Source organism: Eurosta solidaginis, chromosome 4, assembly GCF_040869045.1.
Source record: "Eurosta solidaginis isolate ZX-2024a chromosome 4, ASM4086904v1, whole genome shotgun sequence".
NCBI lineage: Eukaryota > Metazoa > Arthropoda > Insecta > Diptera > Tephritidae > Eurosta > Eurosta solidaginis.
Window position 1 is genome coordinate 36,663,219 of NC_090322.1, and position 20,473 is coordinate 36,683,691.

General features: G+C 36.0%; 1 protein-coding gene and 1 long non-coding RNA gene across 5 annotated transcripts in view; one reads left to right on the forward strand and one right to left on the reverse strand.

Annotated features, from left to right (window-relative positions):
* futsch overlaps positions 1 to 20,473 on the reverse strand; it is a 391,676-nt gene that overhangs the window by 82,015 nt on the left and 289,188 nt on the right. The window lies entirely within an intron of this gene.
* Positions 10,479 to 20,473, forward strand: part of LOC137249612 (uncharacterized) — a 428,410-nt gene continuing 418,415 nt past the window's right edge. The window contains exon 1 of the long non-coding RNA XR_010952457.1: positions 10,479 to 11,407. This is a non-coding gene — a long non-coding RNA (uncharacterized lncRNA). The remainder of the gene's footprint in view (positions 11,408 to 20,473) is intronic.

Consider the following 20,473-nt stretch of genomic DNA (forward strand, 5'->3'; position numbering starts at 1 on the left):
CACCGTTTCATAGAATAAGAATTGCCCCCTGATTAAGTCTCAATTTCATGATTAGTTAAAGTTTGTTGTGCATTTTTTAATTCCACTGATTCAACTATTTTTACTATGTACTGTTGTTGAATGTTACTACATGTTCTTTATTTTTTTTTTCCTCTTTTCATGTTTATATTTGTTATTTTTTATAACTTTCATGAAAATGAAATGGTATATTAAGTTTGTCACGAATTTCTAAATCGTAACCCCGTAAAGAAGAAGAGATATACCCACCAACAAGTATACCGAAATGATCAGGATGAAGAGCTGAGTTGATTCAGCCATGTCCATCTGTCCGTCCGTCTGTTTGTAAGTAAACCAATCTCTAAATTTTTGAGATATCTTGATAAAATTTGGTAAGCGGGTATATTTAGGTGTCCGATTAGACATTTGTCGGAAGCGGTGGGATTGGACCACTATTACATATATCACCCATACAACCGATTTTTCAGAAAAGAGAATTTTTGTAATATCTTCCTCAATTTATCAGATTGAAGCTCCAAACTTCACCATATGCTTTCGTTTATTGTACATATTGTTGTCTGAAAAAATGAATGAGATCGATCGTATATATAGTACATATCCCATACAACCGATTATTCAGATAAGAAACTTTTCATAATTTTTGCCCTATTTGAACAGCTAGAACCTTAAATTTCACCACATGCTTTCGTATATAGCAAATACTGTTGTCAGAAAAATTAGAAGAGATCGGTCGTATATATAGCATATATGCCCTACAACCGATTGTTCAGATAAGAAGCGTTTCGTAATTACTGCCAGCTAGAGGCTTCAAATTTCACCGAATGCTTACGTATGGGGCATATATTGTTGTCTGAAATTTTTTTATAGATCGATCGTATATATCCTATGCAACTGATTGTTCAGATTAGAAACTTTTCGTAATTTTTGCCCCATTTGAAGAGCTAGAACCTTCAAAGTTTCCCAAATGCTTACGTATATAGCATATATTGTCTGAAAAAATCATAGAGACTGGCAGGGGACGAGGAGTGTGTACTCCCCAATCACTTCATTTAAGGCCATCAGCAACTGCAAGCCGCAGCTAAGATCGGAAATATAACTCGTATATGGGTTCCAGGTCACAGGGACATAGAGAGCAACTAGAAAGCAGACAAATTTGCTAAGGCAGGGGCACTGGTGGAGGCTGCGGAGGCGGTCGAGATGCCTCATCCACTTACATCAATAAAAACGAAAACATATATAGCACATTCAAGTAGTAAGCAGTCCCCAGCTGGTACTCCCCGGACACCTGCAAGATAACAAAATAAACCTGGCCGAATTACGTTAGTAGGAGAACCTACTAAATTAGTCAATAAAATAAATCTTTAGAACCACTGCCACAATCACGTGTCACTGGCCGCTTGATCTGCATGCTGAAAAAATTTTAAACTCATTTAACAGCATTGGCAGAAGCTGCGGCGAGGTGGCCAGCAAAGAAACAGTCAGGCACTACCTGTGTAAAAGCCCAGCTCTAGCACACACTAGGTTTCTAACTAGGGGCAGGTATTTACTGCCGAAACTTAAAGAAGTAACTAAATGCTTTGTGAAAGGTATCAGCAAATTCAGTGCTCGCACCAAATGGTTAGAACGTAGTACTGACTAGCTATGCTAATATAGCAGCAATTGATGCAAGGAGTACTGTGCATCAAAATGGTGCACCGTGCGCTACTTGAGATCGGATCTTTGATGTCCGGGCGGCGCAGCAACCAACCAAAAAACGGTCAGCAGATAAGAGGGAAGCGAATACGGGTGACCTACCCAATAACTTTAGAGTAACCAGAAAGCTCATCTTCTGCACGTTTTTACGTGAACCTTTACTGTTACGTGTTACTAAACCTTGTTCGGAGTGCAGTAAAATGCGCGGTCAATGAGAGTTTAGGCTTTAGACGGTATCCTTTTTATTAGTTAGTGTTATTCAAAATTTATTTAAAAGTGGCTTTAAGTAATAAAAAAAGAAATACTTGGCACGATTTGCCGCCGAGGAGATTCAGGTCGAGCTTTTCTTCCGATTCGGGCGTGCTCCTTTTTCAATATGCCGTCTTCGTACGGCAGCTGCAAGTCAGATGAATTTTCATTGCGAGGCTTCTCATGACAGCAAGTCACTCGAGGTATGCGCCAAGTCACTGCCTGCCAAGGGGCTACCTCGCTTAGAAAAGCTGGTTTCTAATTGCAACTGCTTTTATTCAGTTTTTTGATGTTGCTTTGCCCGGGTCTTAAATCCAGGATCTTCGGTATGGTAGGAGCAGCACGCTACCATCGTACCATGGCGGCGTACCTTTGTACAATTGAAACTGCCATTTTAAATATGTTCTTCGTATATATGTTAAATTTTTCAAGCTTTAAGCGTAATTCACGTCATCAAGCGCCTGAAATGTCATTTCAATAAACTTGTCAATCACAGCAGTATGTCAATACAAATATATTTAGTATATTGTTGCAGATATTTTACACAACATAACACCAATGTTAACCAACAAACACACACGTAGCGGTGTAACAACAATACATCATAAAACAAACACATAAACGCATATATCAATATCGCTTATGTGTGGGATAAGAATAACTGTGATATACACATACATTCACAAACAATGTTACACTAAAACGATTTTCATTATACGATTCTTGTATTACGACGACGTGTACCATCAACACAGTGGATATACAATAATAATAGCTTTGTTAAATGTCATCATCGAAATATCCTTGAGAAATATAGTCAGTTGACATGTGTCAATTATTTGTTATTACACAAATACAGTTTGACGTAGAGAAACATAAATGTTAGTAACAAAGAGGTAGAGTATAATACTACTAGTATTGTATGGTTTTGTAACTTTCAGTCACACTCTGGTATCATCATATCCCATATCCTTATGCCTCATATCTAATCGCGCAGTTACCATCATGTTTGCATTGCATACTTTTAGGCGCGCCACAAGCTATGTAGCAGAGTATAGCTAGAAAATATAACTTCAAGGCGTCGATTTCCGCAACAAAGCCAAATTGAAAACTATTAAGTTTTTGATTAAAATGCTATTGACTTTCAGCCGTCAGAACTTTGATCGGAATATTATGGTAGAATAGGTTAGTGCATATGTGAAATAGTGATGCTGTAAAGCTATTAGAAAATTGATTTTGCGTAAGCTGATGTGAAAAGAGAGATAACCAACAAACGACAGCAGATCAGAGCGAAAATCGACACTGATGATGGCACAATGCCGAAACCAGTTTGTATCGAAACCAAATTGGACATGGGGATGACGGAAAATCGTTCCAAAAGTTGTATGGGGGAGCCGGGAATGTAAGCGTAAGTTAAATTATAGTAGAAGTGTATTCTTTGGAAGTGGTATGCTATATGAGAAAATACAGAATGTAGGTTTGGGCGTAGTGTATGGTATTGGTCTGCTCTATGGAGGAGTACAGAATGTAAGCTTAAATGTAGTCACTACACCGTAGCGTAACGTGCGCGCAATGTACGTGGTTAAGTTGATACAAAAAACTTTTAAATAAGCTATCGGTTATTATTAATCGATGTCAAGCCACCTTTATGCACATCTATTATGCTTCACATTTCAACCTATTACCTATTCTTATGTATTTAGATATATATTCAGGCCTTTTTCTCTATATAAAGAATAGAATAAGAGTACTGCCACCTAGATAGCAGAGCCTCTGCCTTGCCAGAGCGACGCATGCGTAGAAAATGTGAACCGGCGTTTCATTCTCCAGGTCACAAAAGCGTCAGATTTGTAGATCGTATAGATTAAGCTTACTTAAGTCATATTGTAGACGGCAATGTACCGTATATAACCCAGTGAGAGTTCATTGACCAGTCTTTGCTTTGGGCATTCAATCCAATATTGTCTGAACTGGCTTGCTTCCGCATTATTCATGGTCTGCCAAGGGCTCTGCTCCTACTTGGCTAGGTAGACTGCCTGTTCATTACCTTCATGTGTATAATACCCAGGAATCCATCTTAACAAAACCATGTTTCTTTGGCACCCTGAACATTTAGAACTTCAATGCATTTATACACTACTTAGATATTATTGTGTAAAACTGCAAGGCACGTAAGAAGCTACCGGTTTGTTATAGCTAGGCTTTTTATTAACTGCGTGCTGTTGAAATGTAAAATCTCCTTTCGACGAGCAAAACGCACGTTCTACAAGTCGCTCATCACATCTGTACGATGTATCACAAGAAAGCAAGTATCATTCGTGGCGTTGCTGACGACGAGAATTGAAGAAGATATAGGCTATACGCAGATATGAAGATAGTTCAGCAATTAAAAACCCAAAGACTCCCATCGCTAAGTCATGTTATGCGATTGGGCGAAGTAGCTCCGACCAAGAAAGTATTTCAATCGCCCTTTCGAAGCAGAGAGACATCTACTAAGTTGGGGGAGGAAGGAGGAGAAAGAATTGACCTCCCTTGGTGCTCCCAATCAGCGTCAGTTATCGCCTAGGTCAAATAGATATCGTTAAGCACCAATTACTGATGATTATTAGTGATGAGGCAACCGCCGTGGTGTGGTGGAACATACTGCGCCTACCACACCGAGGGTGCTGGGTTGAACTCCTGGGTAAAGTTACATCAAAAATTTTAAGAAAAGTTTTTAGCCAATTAGCAAAAAGTTTTTCTAACCGTGATCGCACCTCGCGAGAGATTTGGCAAATTTTTCGAGTGTATCTTTGCTATGAAAAGCTTTTCAGTGAAAATTCTACTGCCTTCCAGATGCCGTTCGGAGTCGGCGTAAAACATGTGGGTCCCGTCCCACCAACTTGTAAGGAAAATTAAAAAGGAGCACGACGCGAATTGCGGCAGAAGCTCTGCCTAAAATCTCTTCGGAAGTTATTGCGCCTTGCATTTATTATACTCAGCTGAGCAGAGTTCACAGAGTATATTAATTTTGTTCGCATAATGAAAATTCTGAGTGCAAGCATTCAACTTATGCAAGAGCACTCATATCGCATTGCAAACTTCTACAAATAAAAGTTCTGGGAAAATGTTGAAATAGAAAAATTTGCGCTCATAACTTCAATTTGCGAGCAATCAACATAACACTTGTGCTAGCTAGCCTTGAACTAACAAACAAAACAAACTAATCCCCTTTCATTTGCATAGATGCATACTTAGAGGCGCTTGTTTACATTGAACTCCTTGAATATGTGTCTTAATTTTGTTTTTGTGGTTGTATGTATTTTGTTGCAAAAATGCTGTTGAAATTTAAGTTATCACACAATCTCTTCAAACAGTTTTTGAGCTCATATAATTGGGAGTTCAATACACGCAGAGAAAAAATCGTTCTAAAACGAACGAAACAAGTTCAAAATTAAGAACATTCGTTGACAAAAGTCTGTTAAGTACGTTTTTTCTTAACTCGTGGGCTTGTTTTAAGAACAGTTTTTCCAAGCACACCGTTCGTATTTTATGACCACTTTGGTATTGATGTGTGAACCTTCTGTGCTCATTTCAAGCACTACTTGGACTTGATTTAAGATTTTGCGATCTCACGCTTCGAGAACAATTTGTAGTCGATTTAACATTTTTGGGTGTTAGTTCAAGAACGGTTTGTGCTTGATCTTTGGGGGAGTGGGGAAGGTAATTTTTTCAAGTAGGTACCCATCATTTATTTTTTTTTTTATTAATAAATAATTTATTTGTCATTAATAAAAAATATTAATAACAAAACAAATTATTATTAAAATTCCAAAAAGGTTGGAAAAAAATGCATAATATGCATTTGTCATATATTTTTCCTATCGAGAAATTTTTATTATTTGATGATGCAATCTGAATATATATTTAAAACATTTCATAACAAGTTTGAGAATCAGCTGTGCATATGTGAATGGAGCTGAACGAAAAATAAGAGTTAAAAAAATAGAATATAAAAAAATTATTTTAAAAAATTTTAGAGTTTGACGGCGATCGAACTCGCGTCACACGATAGCAACCGCAACATCATAGCCGCTGGGCTAATACAACTGCTTGGTAGCTTGTGCCAAATGTTGTATTTAACATTGTAGTGCACACGAATTATACTGTCTCTTTTTTCTTGAACTTAATTTAAGAACATTGTTCTTAATTTAAGAACACTGTTCTCATTAATAGAACATTTGTTCATATTTTAAGACCAGCCGTTCTCTTTTCAAGAAAATGGTTGTCAGTTCAAGAACAAGGTTGTTGTTTTGAGAACAGGTCGTTCGTTTTTCAAGAACAAAAATGTAAGAACATGAAAAGCTTGAATTGAGTCCGGTGGTGCTGGATTTTAGAACGGCGTTTTTCTCTGAGTGTAGGAGTTCTGTTTCTTTTCCACTATTTGACCTGAAGTCATTGCTAGGGTAGCCAGCAATGGGTGCTGCTGCTGCCACAAAGTGATTGATAAAATAAAGGGAAGTAACAAAGAGCTTCCGGTTTACTCATAGAAGATCAAGAAGATGAACAAAGCAACAAAGCAGTTTTTTCGTTCCTGACTGTTGCGCTAATAGCTCACAGGTATTCATTTGTTTTTTTTATTTTACTCATATGGATAGATGTCTATAAAAACGTGTAGATCAGAAAAAATGCCAAATGTTGTGGAACGAACCAAATAAACCACTACAATGCTTCAATTCAGCAGATATATGTAATGGACTTCAGTTGATAAATTTGAGTAAAATTAGCACCTTGTCATAGTTAAAGGGAGTATTACCAAGCTGCCAATTGAATCCAAAACCCTTTGCAGCATCAGAACAGTAGTCTACCGATCGTTCTCCAAAGCGAAGGAGTATATTTTGTATCCACAGCCCAAAAAATACGTAGTCGCAATGCCCAAAATATTGCAAAGGGAGAAACAAATCAATGTTGCGGAAAGTTTTACAGATAAAACCACAACACAGTAAAATAGCGAGACGAGCGAACTGCTCTTCACGATTAGAGAAGGTTTCTAGAAGTTTTTTAAAAAATACGTTGGTATGGTTATTCCAATTTTTCATTTTTTGGTTTTAATTTTTTTAAATTGTGAGTAAAAAAAGTTCGTTTGTTTGTAATTTTTTTTAATTATATTTTTTTCTTTGTTTTTTTCTAACTTCAGACTTTTTTTGTAACTTGTTTTAAATTATTATTTTTTTGTTTTTTGAATCTATAATTTTTAATTTTAAGTGAGTTTTATTTAAAGTTTGAGTTAAAAAAAATGTTTTCCCTATAAAAAAAGATTATCTGTGATGTTTTATTCGAGTTCATCATCTGACAGTACAACATCATCCAACATGCCTGAAGTTTGAAATAGTCCACTTTCATCTACATCTTCCTCATTTTCTTCCACAAATACAGCAGCTGATTTGGATTCAACTTCTGGCATACTGAGCAAATTGCGCACTTCTGTTGGAATTGACAAACATTGCTTATGTTTTAAACGCATTTTGAGACCAATACTTGATATTATTATATAAGATGTGTTCATTGCTCTGTTAAAAATATCCTCAATATTAGATTCTCTGTTATGCTTCCTGCTATGAGCTCGTCTGAAATTCTTGTAGTCCTTATTTCGGGCTTCAGAATCTTCTTCCTCTAAAACACCAACAGGTAGTATACTTGTACTAATAATATCAGCACCATGCGGAAGCAGTTTATGCAATGTTGATGGCATAGGGTACCAAGGATAGAGATTTACATATTTCTGAGCAGCAGAGTCACAAACGCTTTGAAATTTCATAGGATCTACTGGAAGATGAATTGAAATGGCGATCAAAATTGTCTTTATCTCTTTCAATAACTCAAAGTCAATTCCAAAACATTGACTTAGTATATCTAGATTTTCAAAAGTTTTCCGGGCAGTGTTACCGTCAATGGTATTTCCAGAACCTTCTGCTTTTGGCTTATCCACAATAAGTCCTAATTTAGATCTAAACTTTTCGTGGATGTGTTTCTTTCTTTCAGCAAATATTGATTTTTGATCAGAGGTACGTATTTGCCATATCTTAAGATCCAGCCTATATGAGATTTTTAAAAAACAGCCGAAAACGTTAATCCACGCATGTTGTGGGCTAATTTCATAGACAAGGGATTTTGAGTTCGGTAAAAAAACTCCTTTTAGCTTATTCGAATGATCGTTAATTAATTTGGGTGTGGCATGACAAACAGGACATGTTTGCATACTTTTAGTACCCGTAATGATGTTGAGCACCTTGCCATCTATTAGAGTCAGGAACAAAAAGAAATGTATTGAAAACTTTCTTACTTGTCGATGTGATCCTCTATATTCAACTTTTGCCTTAGGATGACTTCGGCTGATTCAGAAACATTTTCCAAAGATATAGGTCGACAAAATCTGGCTGATTGTGGTGATCTCTTATTTCACAAAACATTATTATTTACGGTTAACATTCGTTGTGGAACGAGCATAGTTGCAAACCAATTTTGGTCAGTTGGCTTCGAAAGGTTTTCATCAGGAATTGATTTATAAAGTTGTTTATAAGCTGAATGACCAGAACTGCTATCAAATCCCCGTGAACATATTAAAACAGCAGTCGATTCCATAGCGCCGTTTGCAATCATATCATGTATAATAACATCCTTCTGCAATTCAACAATTCTCTTTACTGTGTGGTTTAACAAAGCTTGTAGTGACACCTCAATTCTGTTCTCAGAAATAGAGATGTATTCTTTGGATGGTCTACATTGAGACTTCATTTCCCTTACATCATTATATGGTAGCCAGATATCGGCATCACTTGATATTGAAAGATTATTGTTCAACAAAAAGGCTAAAGCTTCTTCAGTGGTTTTTGCTTGGATTGAACTTTCAAACAATTTTCGAACTTTTCTTGGTTGCTCAATATTTTTTAAAACAAAACTTATGACTGAATAAAAATCTTTGTTCCCACTTCTACTTGCTGACTGGCGACATGCTATTAAAAACGGTTCTGGGCTATGTTTTTGATGCGAGTTAATTTTTAAACTTCACGTCGTTTAGATCGAGAAGATTTGTCATCAAATTTAAGACTCGGATGGCCAGGGCGAGGGCGAGAGCTCTGCTCTTGTATTACACAATCTTCAATTTCCAGTTCCGTGATATTAAAATTGGAATTCAACCATTCTGCATGCTTTTGTTCGAATCGAGATTTTATTCTACATTCAGCGCTATATTTCACATTCCGCTTACCATTTAGAGAGTTAATTGATAGTTTCAGTCTAGAAAAAAACTTATTGTCCACTTTGGAAATATCTATATTTTTTTTTCTGAAAAATTTAGTTCATGACTAAATTAATATCTTTCAAACCATCTAACTGCTGAAGAATTTCCCTTTTAGTAAATTCTGCCATATTTACGTAAATGTACTTAATCGAAAGAAACAAAATCACGAATATTTAAAAAAATATGCTAAAAAAGCTGAGTTCAATAAAATTTATACTTGATATTAATTTAATTATTACTGCAATTCGGTAAATTAAAAGTTGACCATCAATTCTCGAAAAACCCACGGCAATAATGTATTTCAAGGAAATAATGAATGTGAATTTGAATCGAACGACCAAAATTGCTCAGACGGGAGTAGCGCCAGTTAAAAAATGAACGAAAATATGCAAAAATTAGCAAGATCATCGTAAAGTATATTAAATGTAGAATATATTTTATGTTAAGCGTTTGTGATAGGAGGTGGTACGTAGGAGTACAGGCCAACGATATGGAGCACGCCTCATAAAAAAAGAACATTTCAATCAATAAAATACGCTAAAATTTATAAATAGGGACTTCATTAAATCACTTTTTACTATTTTTTATCGTAATGAACAGTGTTAATAAGAAAAAGAAGAGGAACGTTAAATATTTACTATTTAAAAAAAAAAAAAAAAAAATGTAAGGCGCGATAACCTCCGAAGAGATCTAAGGCCGAGCTTCTCTTCCAATTTGCGTCGTGCTCCTCTTGATTTTCCCTACAAATTGGCCGGACGGGACCTACATGTTTTATGCCCTCCGAAGGGCATCTGCAAGGCAGATTAGTTTTCACTGAGAGCTTTTCATGGCAGAAATACACCCGGAGCGCTTGCCAAACACTGCCGAGGGGCAACCCCGCTTAGAAAAATTTTCCTATAATTGAAAAACCTTATTTCTAAAATTTTGATGTTGCTTTGCCCGGGGTGCGAACCCAGGGCATACCGTGTGGTAGGCGGAGCACACTACCATCACACCATGGTGGCCGCTTTACTATTTTAGGCAATGAAAAATTCAGTTTCAATATACACCCCACCTGTAAATTTAAATCCAACGCTCTTAATCAGACTGAAATTGTGAACTTAATAATTAAGCAATTGCTAAAATATTTTACGAACAGTTGCCTTAGTTATAATATATTTTGGCTAATAACACGAAAAATTAAAATTCCAACATGGAATTTTGGCCGTTTTTGACCCCTTCCTGGCCCACTGTGCTATGTTTGTTTTGCTTAACTAATATCATGTTGTTGTGTTGAGAAAACTTTGACGACTTCATATAAACAAACTATATACTCACATTTGATCTCGCGAGAAAATGGTAGCAGGCCAACTATTGATTAAAAAATTGACTCAGAGTAAACGCTTACGAACGAAGAGTGTGTACACAATTGTTTTGTGTGAAGTACAACGGGAGAATCAGAAAATGTGTGCAAAGTGCAAACGAGATCATTCAAGTCGGATTCGCAATTATTTTTAGTGCGTTTTTTTTTTACAGTAATAATATTAAACAAAATGAAATGAACATACCTATATTAATCTAAATAAAGTAAAATAATATAAAAATATAACAGAAGAGTGCGTATATGTTGTGTTGTTGTGTCGTTAAATTAGTGCAAACAGCAGCAAATAAAAGCAAAGTGCGGATTTCAGTGACAACGAAAATCTATAAAATTATCGAAGTTGGAGCTGAAATATTTTTGTTTTTGGTGAATTTTTGTGTTCGTTATAAAATAAAACAAAATAATATAAAATGAAATAAAATAACATTAAATAAAATAAAATAAAACACAATAAAATAAAATAAAATAAAACAAAATAAAATAAAACAAAATGAAATTTGAAATTAAATGAAATAAAATAAAATAAAATATAAATTAAAATAAAATAAAACGAAATAAAATAAAATAAAATGAAATAAAACAAAATAAATTTAAATTAATTTATATAAAATAAAATAAAGTAAAATAACTTAAAATAAAATAAAACAAAATAAAATAAAATAAAATACCATAAGTTAGACAAAATAAAAAAAAACATGAAGAGTGCACACATATTGTTTTGTTGTGTCGAAGTCACACAATCAAGGTTATTCATGTTGGAGTCATGCAAATTTTTGGTGTTTTTTGAGAAACAAAATAAAATAAAACAAGTAAGGAAGGCTAAGTTCGGGTGAAACCGAACATTACATACTAAGCTGAGAGCTTTGGAGACAAAATGAGGGAAAATTACCATTTAGGAAAATGAACCTAGGCTAACCCTGGAATGTGTTTGTATGACATGATTTTCAAATGGAAGGTATTAAAGAGTATTTTAAAAGGGAGTGGGCTGTAGTTCTATAGGTGGACGCCATTTTGGGATATCGCCATAAAGGTGGACCAGGGCTGACTCTAGAATGTGTTTGTACTTTATGGGTATCAAATTAAAGGTATTAATGAGGGTTTTAAAAGGGAGTGACCCTTAGTTGTATATATGAGGGCGTTTTCGAGATATCGACCAAAATGTAGACCAGGGTGACCAGAACATCACCTGTCGGGTACCGCTAATTTATTTATATACGTAATATCACGAACAGTATTCCTGCCATGATTCCAAGGGCTTTTGATTTCGCCCTGTAGAACTTTTTAATTTTCTTCTACTTAATATGGTAGGTGTTGCACCCATTTTACAAAGTTTTTTCTAAAGTTATATTTTGCTTCATGAAACTAATCCAATTACCATGTTTCATCCCTTTTTTCATATTTGATATAGAATTATGGCATTTTTTTCATTTTTCGTAATTTTCGATATCGAAAAAGTGGGTGGTCATAGGCCGATTTCGGCCATTTTTTATAGCAAGATGAAGTGAGTGCAGATAAGTATGTGAACTAAGTTTAGTAAAGATATATCTACTTTTGCTCAAGTTGTCGTGTTAACGGCCGAGAGGAAGAACAGACGGTCGACTGTGTATAAAAACTGGGCGTGGCTTCAACCGATTTCGCCCATTTTCACAGGAAACAGTTAGCGTCATATAATCTATTCCCCTACCAAATTTGACAAGGATTGGTAAATTTTTGTTCGACTTATGGCATTAAATGTATTCTAGACAAACTAAATGGAAAAGGGCGAAGCCACGCCCATTTTGAAATTTTCTTTTATTTTTGTATTTTTTTGCGCTATATCATTACTGGAGATGAATGTTGACATCATTTACTTATATACAGGAAAGATATTAAATTTTTTGTTAAAATTTAACTTAAACAAATTTTTTTTTTTAAAGTGGGCGTGTTCTTCATCCGATTTTGCTCGTTTTTATTTAGCGCATATGTAGAAATAGTAGTAACGTTCCTGCCAAATTTCATCATGATATCTTCAACGACTGCCAAAGTACAGCTTTCAAAACTTTTAAATTACCTTCTTTTAAAAGTGGGTGGTGCCACGCCCATTGCCCAAAATTGAGAAAGAGAAAATTAAAAGAACAAATTGAATTACCAAGAAAAACTTCTGTTGATTTGCATATATAGAAATTTCGTAAAAAAATGTAAAACCGACCTTTCTTCAGCGACATCTGTTGGCAGAACTCATCTTAACGTGAAAAGAAAGTTGCATTTGCTCTTTCCGAGAGAAACTAGATTATGTAATATTAGATATTATCTGGGGTGTTGATACCCCAGATAAATCGCAAATTAGGCTTACTTTGATAAATTCTATTTTACTTAGCTTTAACTAAAGATAAACACTTATCTTTCTTCCACTTAAGCACTCTGCATTACCTTTTCCCTACCGAGCTTCTCCAAATATCTCTATTTTTATCTTCTCCTTAAAATTGTTTTGCGGTTGTTGTCATTGTTGTAGCGATAAAGACATTCTCCGAAGGTTTCGATGAATATTATCGCTGTTGTTGGCCCTTTGTGAGCTATAGATCTGGTACGTTTCGGTAACAAGCAACATTAAAGTACAACTCGCCAGCGAGTTAGCGGGCTTAAAATATATATACCCGCGACAGGTATGCCTGTTGTAAGAGGCGACTAAAATATCAAATTGACTCAAGGGGTTATGTAGCGCAACCATTTCAAGTGGTCGGCAGCGCAATTTATAGCTTCTCCAACCCAATTGTCAAGCTCACTTCCCCGCGGCAAAACCTGTTTGTTTAACAGCAGATACTTGGCGACCCCAAGTTACTCATGGATCTAGGGGATGGGAGGGCGGCATGGCCTAGAAAGTACCGGATCTGCAGCCGCCAAAGGACCATCGATAACACTCCCCAAAGCCTTCGGGGAGTGTCCTTTTCGCTACAACAACAACATGAAGGTACAATCTCGGGAATGATTTAATATGACCGCATTGAGCCTTTTAGGTTATGCCGTGCCGTTTACGTGAGGTTGACAATTGTGTTGGAGAAGCAATTGGGCTGCCAACCCCTTGAAAGGGGTGCGCTTCACAAATCCCTCCTTACTTTTTCTTTTATCTCTCTCTATTGTAACAAATCTTATTTTTGTTTGAAATTTGGAAAATAACAAGCCTTTTGTCCAATGACGCTCACAGTTTCCAAAAGTTTTAATCTCACTTCGAGGCGCCCTTATGTAAGCCTAAAAAAATGTGTAGCGAACTTGCTCTATTTAACACTTGTCCAGGAAGAGGTAAAAAGCCTCAACGAGTCATACGCATCCAAATGGAGCTTCAGAGAGGACGATTTCATATTATGCCATTATTGTAAGCTGAAGTCTCCTATTTGCGACAGCATTAAGTGCATCAAGAATGTCCTACGTTGGAATGAAGATGCATATAGACGAACCCAATTGCATACATACAATGCTCCTTATTTTACCAATTCGGTTATATGGTTCGATCTCGCGAACTATGTTGGAAGAAGATGGGTTTTCTCTTGAACAACAACAAGACTTCAGGTCCCGGTGCAGCTTCTGTGTAGGCCCTATGGTCATAGCAGTACGGCATATAGGGGGAATAAACTACACAGTGCCACACAGAATGGAGTCCGAGGTTCAACGCAAGGGTGCGGAAATGGGAGAATAAAATATATATGTTTATACCGATGTTTCCGAATTAAGGCGTCGGACCTGCTGTTTACTGTGCTGATCCAGAAATAGGTAGATGCTACAGACTGTCAGAGCAATATTTTACCTTTCAGGCGAAGAAATTGTGGGGAAAGCGTGCTCAAGGCAATAATCTTAAACTGTTCATCATAAAGAATGCAAAGAAGCATTTGCGAGACTTCTTTCAGGCCGGAAAAAACATCTACAATGGGTGCTCGATCATAAAAGAGTAGAAGATAACGAAAAGGTCAATGAACTGACAAAGGTGCGTGTAGCATACAATTAATCAACCATAGACGACGGTAGAAAGGGGTAGACAGAAGCGCGGGTCCGCAAAATTTCTAAGATCATGTGCAAATCCTACGACTCACAAAGTTGCTCATATCTCTAAAGTGACAGAACTTAAGGCACACAATGGGCATAATAACTGAACACTGCCTTCTCGCGTCACATGCTTATAAGTTAGGCCTGGTTAGTAACAGCAAGTGAAGGAAGTGTGAGCTGCAGGAAGAAACGGTTGAGCACGTGTGTTGTTTGTGTCTTGCGCTCGGGAGGTCAACGCTCAAGCTACTAGGGAATTTGCCAGATATCGAAGATATAATTAAGTTTGGTCCTATAACATAAGTTCTGGTACCTAGTTGGGTTTTTTCTGTTTGGTTGTAAACACATGCTGGTAGTACTGTGGACGCATTTAGTCAAAGTGAGGTCTTAATTGTTCGGCGAGTTCAACATAACTTCTCACAAAACTTAAATAGAGAGAAGCTACCGAAAAACTGTTTGAAGCAGCATAGAGAACGTATGATTAGAGTTCCATCACGAAATTCACCTAAATATGTATGGGTGCGTGTAAGTCTATTTCAGTTGCACATTAATAGAGTTGTGCTTTTTCGTTCATTTCAGAGATTCGAATCTTTCGTTCTTTTTCTGATGAACGAACAAGTTGTTCTTTTTGTTCATTTGTTCTTTTTTTTTAAGGAAATTTGCTGCTCGCCCCCGCGGAAAAAGCCAACAAGTATAGACAACAATTTTTGAATATAAAGATATTGCATGCGCGAACTTCGGTGGAAAGCAGCGGAGCGTAACAAAATTCTAGTAGGTCACTTTCACCACACCAAAAACTTTAACACAATTTTTAACATAATTTAAGCACAGAAATACACTGATTGGAGTTTTAGTGAGTAAAAGTTAAAATTCTGAACACATTAGCTAAATAAAAAGTGTACAAATAATTATTAAATAACAAATACAGACAGTGGTAGTTTAACAAATTTTGCTGTGGTAAGTGGTGAATGTGACCTACTAGAATTTTGTGAAGCTTGCCTCACACGATTTTTCGTCTATGCAATGTCTCTATATTATACCGTTTCTGGTATAGATTGGGGTGTGTATGCAGCAATGCTTTGTGTAGGTATATTTAAATGTGTTATGAATAAATAAGTTAATATATATACCTATATGTATAATTAACTTCAAAGAAAAAAGTTACAAATTTCGGAAGATTCAGGAAATTGAAAGAGTACAAACACAAATTGTAAATATGAACTTTTCAAGTTTAGTAAATGTAATAGTTTCTTACAAAACATGTTTTTCATAAATAGTCCATACATGTATTGTTGTAGCACATATCTTTAGTGTAAGTGGCATCATCGACATTCGTGCTCACTGTGAATTTCTGCGTATGTATCATAGCGGAACGATACAGGTGGCAGTATGGGACAGCTGATTATAAACTTTTTTTATTTGTTTTGATACATCAACTTCCGGCGCAGTACGATTTTGACATTTGTTCATAGAATTTACAAAAACAAAGTACATAGAATTTTTATATATGTTTGTAGGTATGTAACCATGCTGCCACCTTGTATCGTTCCGCCATGGTATGTATGTATGAATTTAGGTACATATGTATGTTCGCGAACGAGATGAGAGAAAGAATAACATTAGATAAAACGAACTAAAAGAACAAATTGAACCGAAATCGAAGATCTAGTTCACTTGTTCAGTTGAGAGACCCGGTCAATTGAACAAGTTCAGAACGAAACGACCCAACTCTACACATTAAACAAGTAGGCGCTTTAGTATAAGCACGAAAATGCTAACGAGTAGCTCAAGTGTATTATTAGCATACCGTACACATGCAAACACACACACAGACTCAAGCAAGTACACGAGTGCTTAGGAAACTTACTTTGAGCGTGCAAATATGCTATACGCCCATTTGAATGGATTTTTCTTGCGCTTAGCAACACGGTGATTAAAATCGCGCACAAAAAATGCTAAATGTGCAATGGCTTGGTACTTCGTTTACTAAGTTAAACACAAAACACACACAAATACATACATACATACAGCTACCATTATATTTTCCATTTTTTTTAGTTGACGTGGCACACGCGCATTATGGCTATTGTTGGTGGTTGAGTTTTGGCCGCGCTGTGTTGGCTGCGCTTAACCCATTTGAGTTATTATAATACCCACAAGAATATTAAAAAGAAGCCAATTTTTTATTTTAATTATATTTTTATTTCTCTACAGCAGGTGAAAATGCTATTAAATTAAGAGGAATACCTTGAGCCATGCGCATTCTGTAAAACGTGCGCTGGTGCGTAATTTTAGTTAAAAAATAAAAAGAAAAAGTTTAATTATTTGACGGAAGGATTGTGGCATTAAAATCTAAATGCTTTGTATTAATGAATGAGCGCGCTTAAAATGCGAAAGGTCAAGTGAGCAATTTATAATGCATTTTCGTGTTTGAGTTAGAGACTGAAAATTTCTATATATATGCCTGGAATTTAAATGGATTTAAGTGAAAAATAATTTTTTCTTGGTTCTGTATTTCAATTAAAATGTTTTAATTTAACAGTAGATTAGGCTCTAATGGGTTTGAATGAATTCCAAATATTTTACGAACTAATCGCGCTTAGGATTATTGAACTTTTAGCTAGCACACACCGCATCAAAATTATCGCCAAACTTTCTGCGCTAAATATCTCTGTAATAAAAAGAAAGCCTAGAGGTATGCAAGTTTTGAGGACGTTTCTCGCCTAGAGCCACAAATAATATGCAAGTGGTAGGTTGGGTTAGGTTGAACTGACCGGTCAATAAAGACCTCACAACTCGACTTATATGCACGTGATGCAAGTGTGTAGTTTATATGCCCATGTGTTCTCTCTTTAGGTATACAAGCATCTTTGTGAGTTCCATATCGTAGGATTTGCACATGATCTCCCTGCCCTTCCTGTTTGGTGGATCATATGTGGCTGCTGTGTCTTTTTAATTCCTCCCGAAATTGTGACGTCTGCCTGCTTCTCCCGGCACAATGAAAGTCTTCGCCTTCCTCTGTCCACAAGTGTCATTGTCATAATGAATATTTTTGTGAAATAAGTTGCACTTTCTTGCCGAAAGCCTAGATTAGTGTCGATTTTTTTTTTAACGAAAAGGTCTTTTCAAATCCTGACAAACCTAGTGCTATTTCTCAACGACCTTTAGAATCGCTTTAGAAGATTTTCAGAGGAATCAAATCCACATGTTGGATTATACAGGCAGCTGCTTTGTAAAGTTCCTTCGAAGGCGACGAAGCGATGGTTTGTGCTTATGCTCCTATAATTGATCTCTTTTAGTATTTTGCTTGTCGTGCTTTCAAAAGTAGCTTTGTCGGGCCCGAAGCTGCATTGGCACGTTCAAGTCGGTGATCAAAAAGCTGTGAGCTTCATTCTTGAGCTCGATTTACAGGAACAGGTTTTTCTCTCTCTTTCTCTTCACTGGCCCTACCATCTTACTAATTCTGTTGGTGGTGTTAATATTTCTTTCTTCCTATGCCCTTACTATTTTGCGTTAATTTTTCCTCTTTTCGTTCTTTTCCTTTCCTTCTCCCCTTCCAATTATTCTCCTTTTGTTTCTCCCTTTTCTTATTTCTATTCCAATTGCTACTTATATCCCTTTCCTTAGTCATATACCTACTCCTACACCCTTTTCTATTCCTACTTGTATTCCTATTCCTATTTCTGTTCCTATATTGGTATCCTGTATGTAGTAATACAGAATTTTAGCGTAAGTGTTGTCAAAACACTGTAACGTAAGTTGGGTACAATATGAGCAAAATTCGACAGCAAATCAAGGCAAGGCAAGGCAAGGCAAGGAAAGAAAAGAAAAGAAAAGAAAAGAAATGAAAAGAAAAGAAAAGAAAAGAAAAGAAAAAAAAATAAAATAAAAGAAAATTAAAGGAAAGGAAAGGAAAGGTTTTTAATGGGTATGTTGCCGACGAAGCATGGACGATTTATCGTAGTTATCGATTTGTTATCGAAGTAATATAAACTTACCTTAACTTTCTAAGGTTATCATAGAATTATGGATTTTTTATCGACAACTTGTTCGTTTTAGTATCGAAAAAATACCGGAAGAGCTATCGATTATTTATCGAATAGCTGCCAATCTGCTTTCGAAATATTTTTTATAAAAAAGCTATCGATTGTTTAGAATTTATTTTCGAAAAGTTATCGATGATTTACCAAAAAGTTAACAATATGTCAAAAAATTATCGAGTTGTTATCTAAAAGTTATCGATTTGCTATCGAATGTTATTTGATTTAATATAGGAGTTCAATAATTTTGCTATCGGCGTGATAACGGATTTGTTAACGACGTCTCAGTTTGTTGTCATACCGATACCGATAAAGCTTCTATATTAAACCGACGAAAATAACAAGCCGATAACCAACCGATAATTCGACGAAAACGTTATGTTTAAACATCGAACTTTTTTTAAGTTTAGAGCCAAATTATATGACATCGAACATTTTATAAATTTAGAACCTAATTATGGAAAAACTCTGATACTTAACGTTACAGTCACACACACAATCACGTGTGCGTTGTTACATTTACTAATGTTCTTTCACAAGGGAAAACCTTACTTACTGCATTTTAAGAGCCTTTTGCCTGCAAGTTTGGCTATAAATTGCCTACAGCTGTCAGACACATTTGACGTATGTCTACTAAATGTCATAAACCATGTTTCCTAAGCAGTCACACGAATATCAAAATGAAAATATGCTGCTGCCATCAAATTTATTTTATTTGCAAAAATATAAATAGTTATTTATGGCTGCATATAAAATATTATTTAAGTATACTAATAATGCAGGCACTTTTCCACACACACATTTCTATTTATATGAGGTTTCCGCTCCCCTGTTAATAACTACCCTTCACAAGGCCACTCAACCACATGCGCTTTGCCAACTATTTACGCTACAATAATTTTAATTTTCATAAGCTGCAAAAAACAACTGAAGCACAATAATATGAAAATGAGAATGTGATATGTTAAAAAAAAAAAAAAATAATAAATGGAAAATGTAGATTTTAAGGAGACGCATGCAAACAAGTTGCTACTAGAGGGACGAAATTAAGAGCACAAATATATGAATGTACCCAGCAAAAAATGGGATAAGTCAACGATGAAGTCCGGATTGAGTCGCAAAGTAATGTGCCAGCTTTGACCTCTTTGCATGTGCTGGAGTGATTCCTTTTGTTTCAGCATGTCGTATGGTTATTGTACCTATTTATACCCTAACGGGAGGTGTCTGACTAGTTCTCCTCAGGGCGGTAGGAGACAAAGTTTATAAAATTAATTGTTGTTGTTGTATTAACGACAAACACACTCCCTGAAGGTTGTGAGCTGTGTTATCGATGTTGATTGTACTTTACCGGATATAGATCCGGTACGTTCCAGTAACAAAGCACCATTACAGTACTAGCCCGACCATCTCCGGAATGATTAATATGACCACATTAAACTTTCTAGGCCATCCCGATTTCCACGCCCTAGTAACATGACGAACTTGGGGTTCGCTAGAGCCTCAACTGCTAAATATGTGTATGATACAGGATTCCCCTCGCGTTGGTGAGGTAGACAATTGGGTTTCGGAAGTTTTAATAAAGTTTAATAAAGACTTGTATTGCGCTTATCAAGCCCTGAATCCCATCTGCGAATAATTCCAAACATCGGCGGCCCAGTCGAAGCTACCTATTGCCCAATGTAACTAGCTCGCTAGTATTTGCCGCAGCACCACAATGCAACGAATTTAAAATGAACCACGAAAGAGATATACCAGCAACTTACCGAATAAATCCCAGTTGTTTTGCTGTCAAGTGAAATGGCCGATCCGTATGACATAAAAATT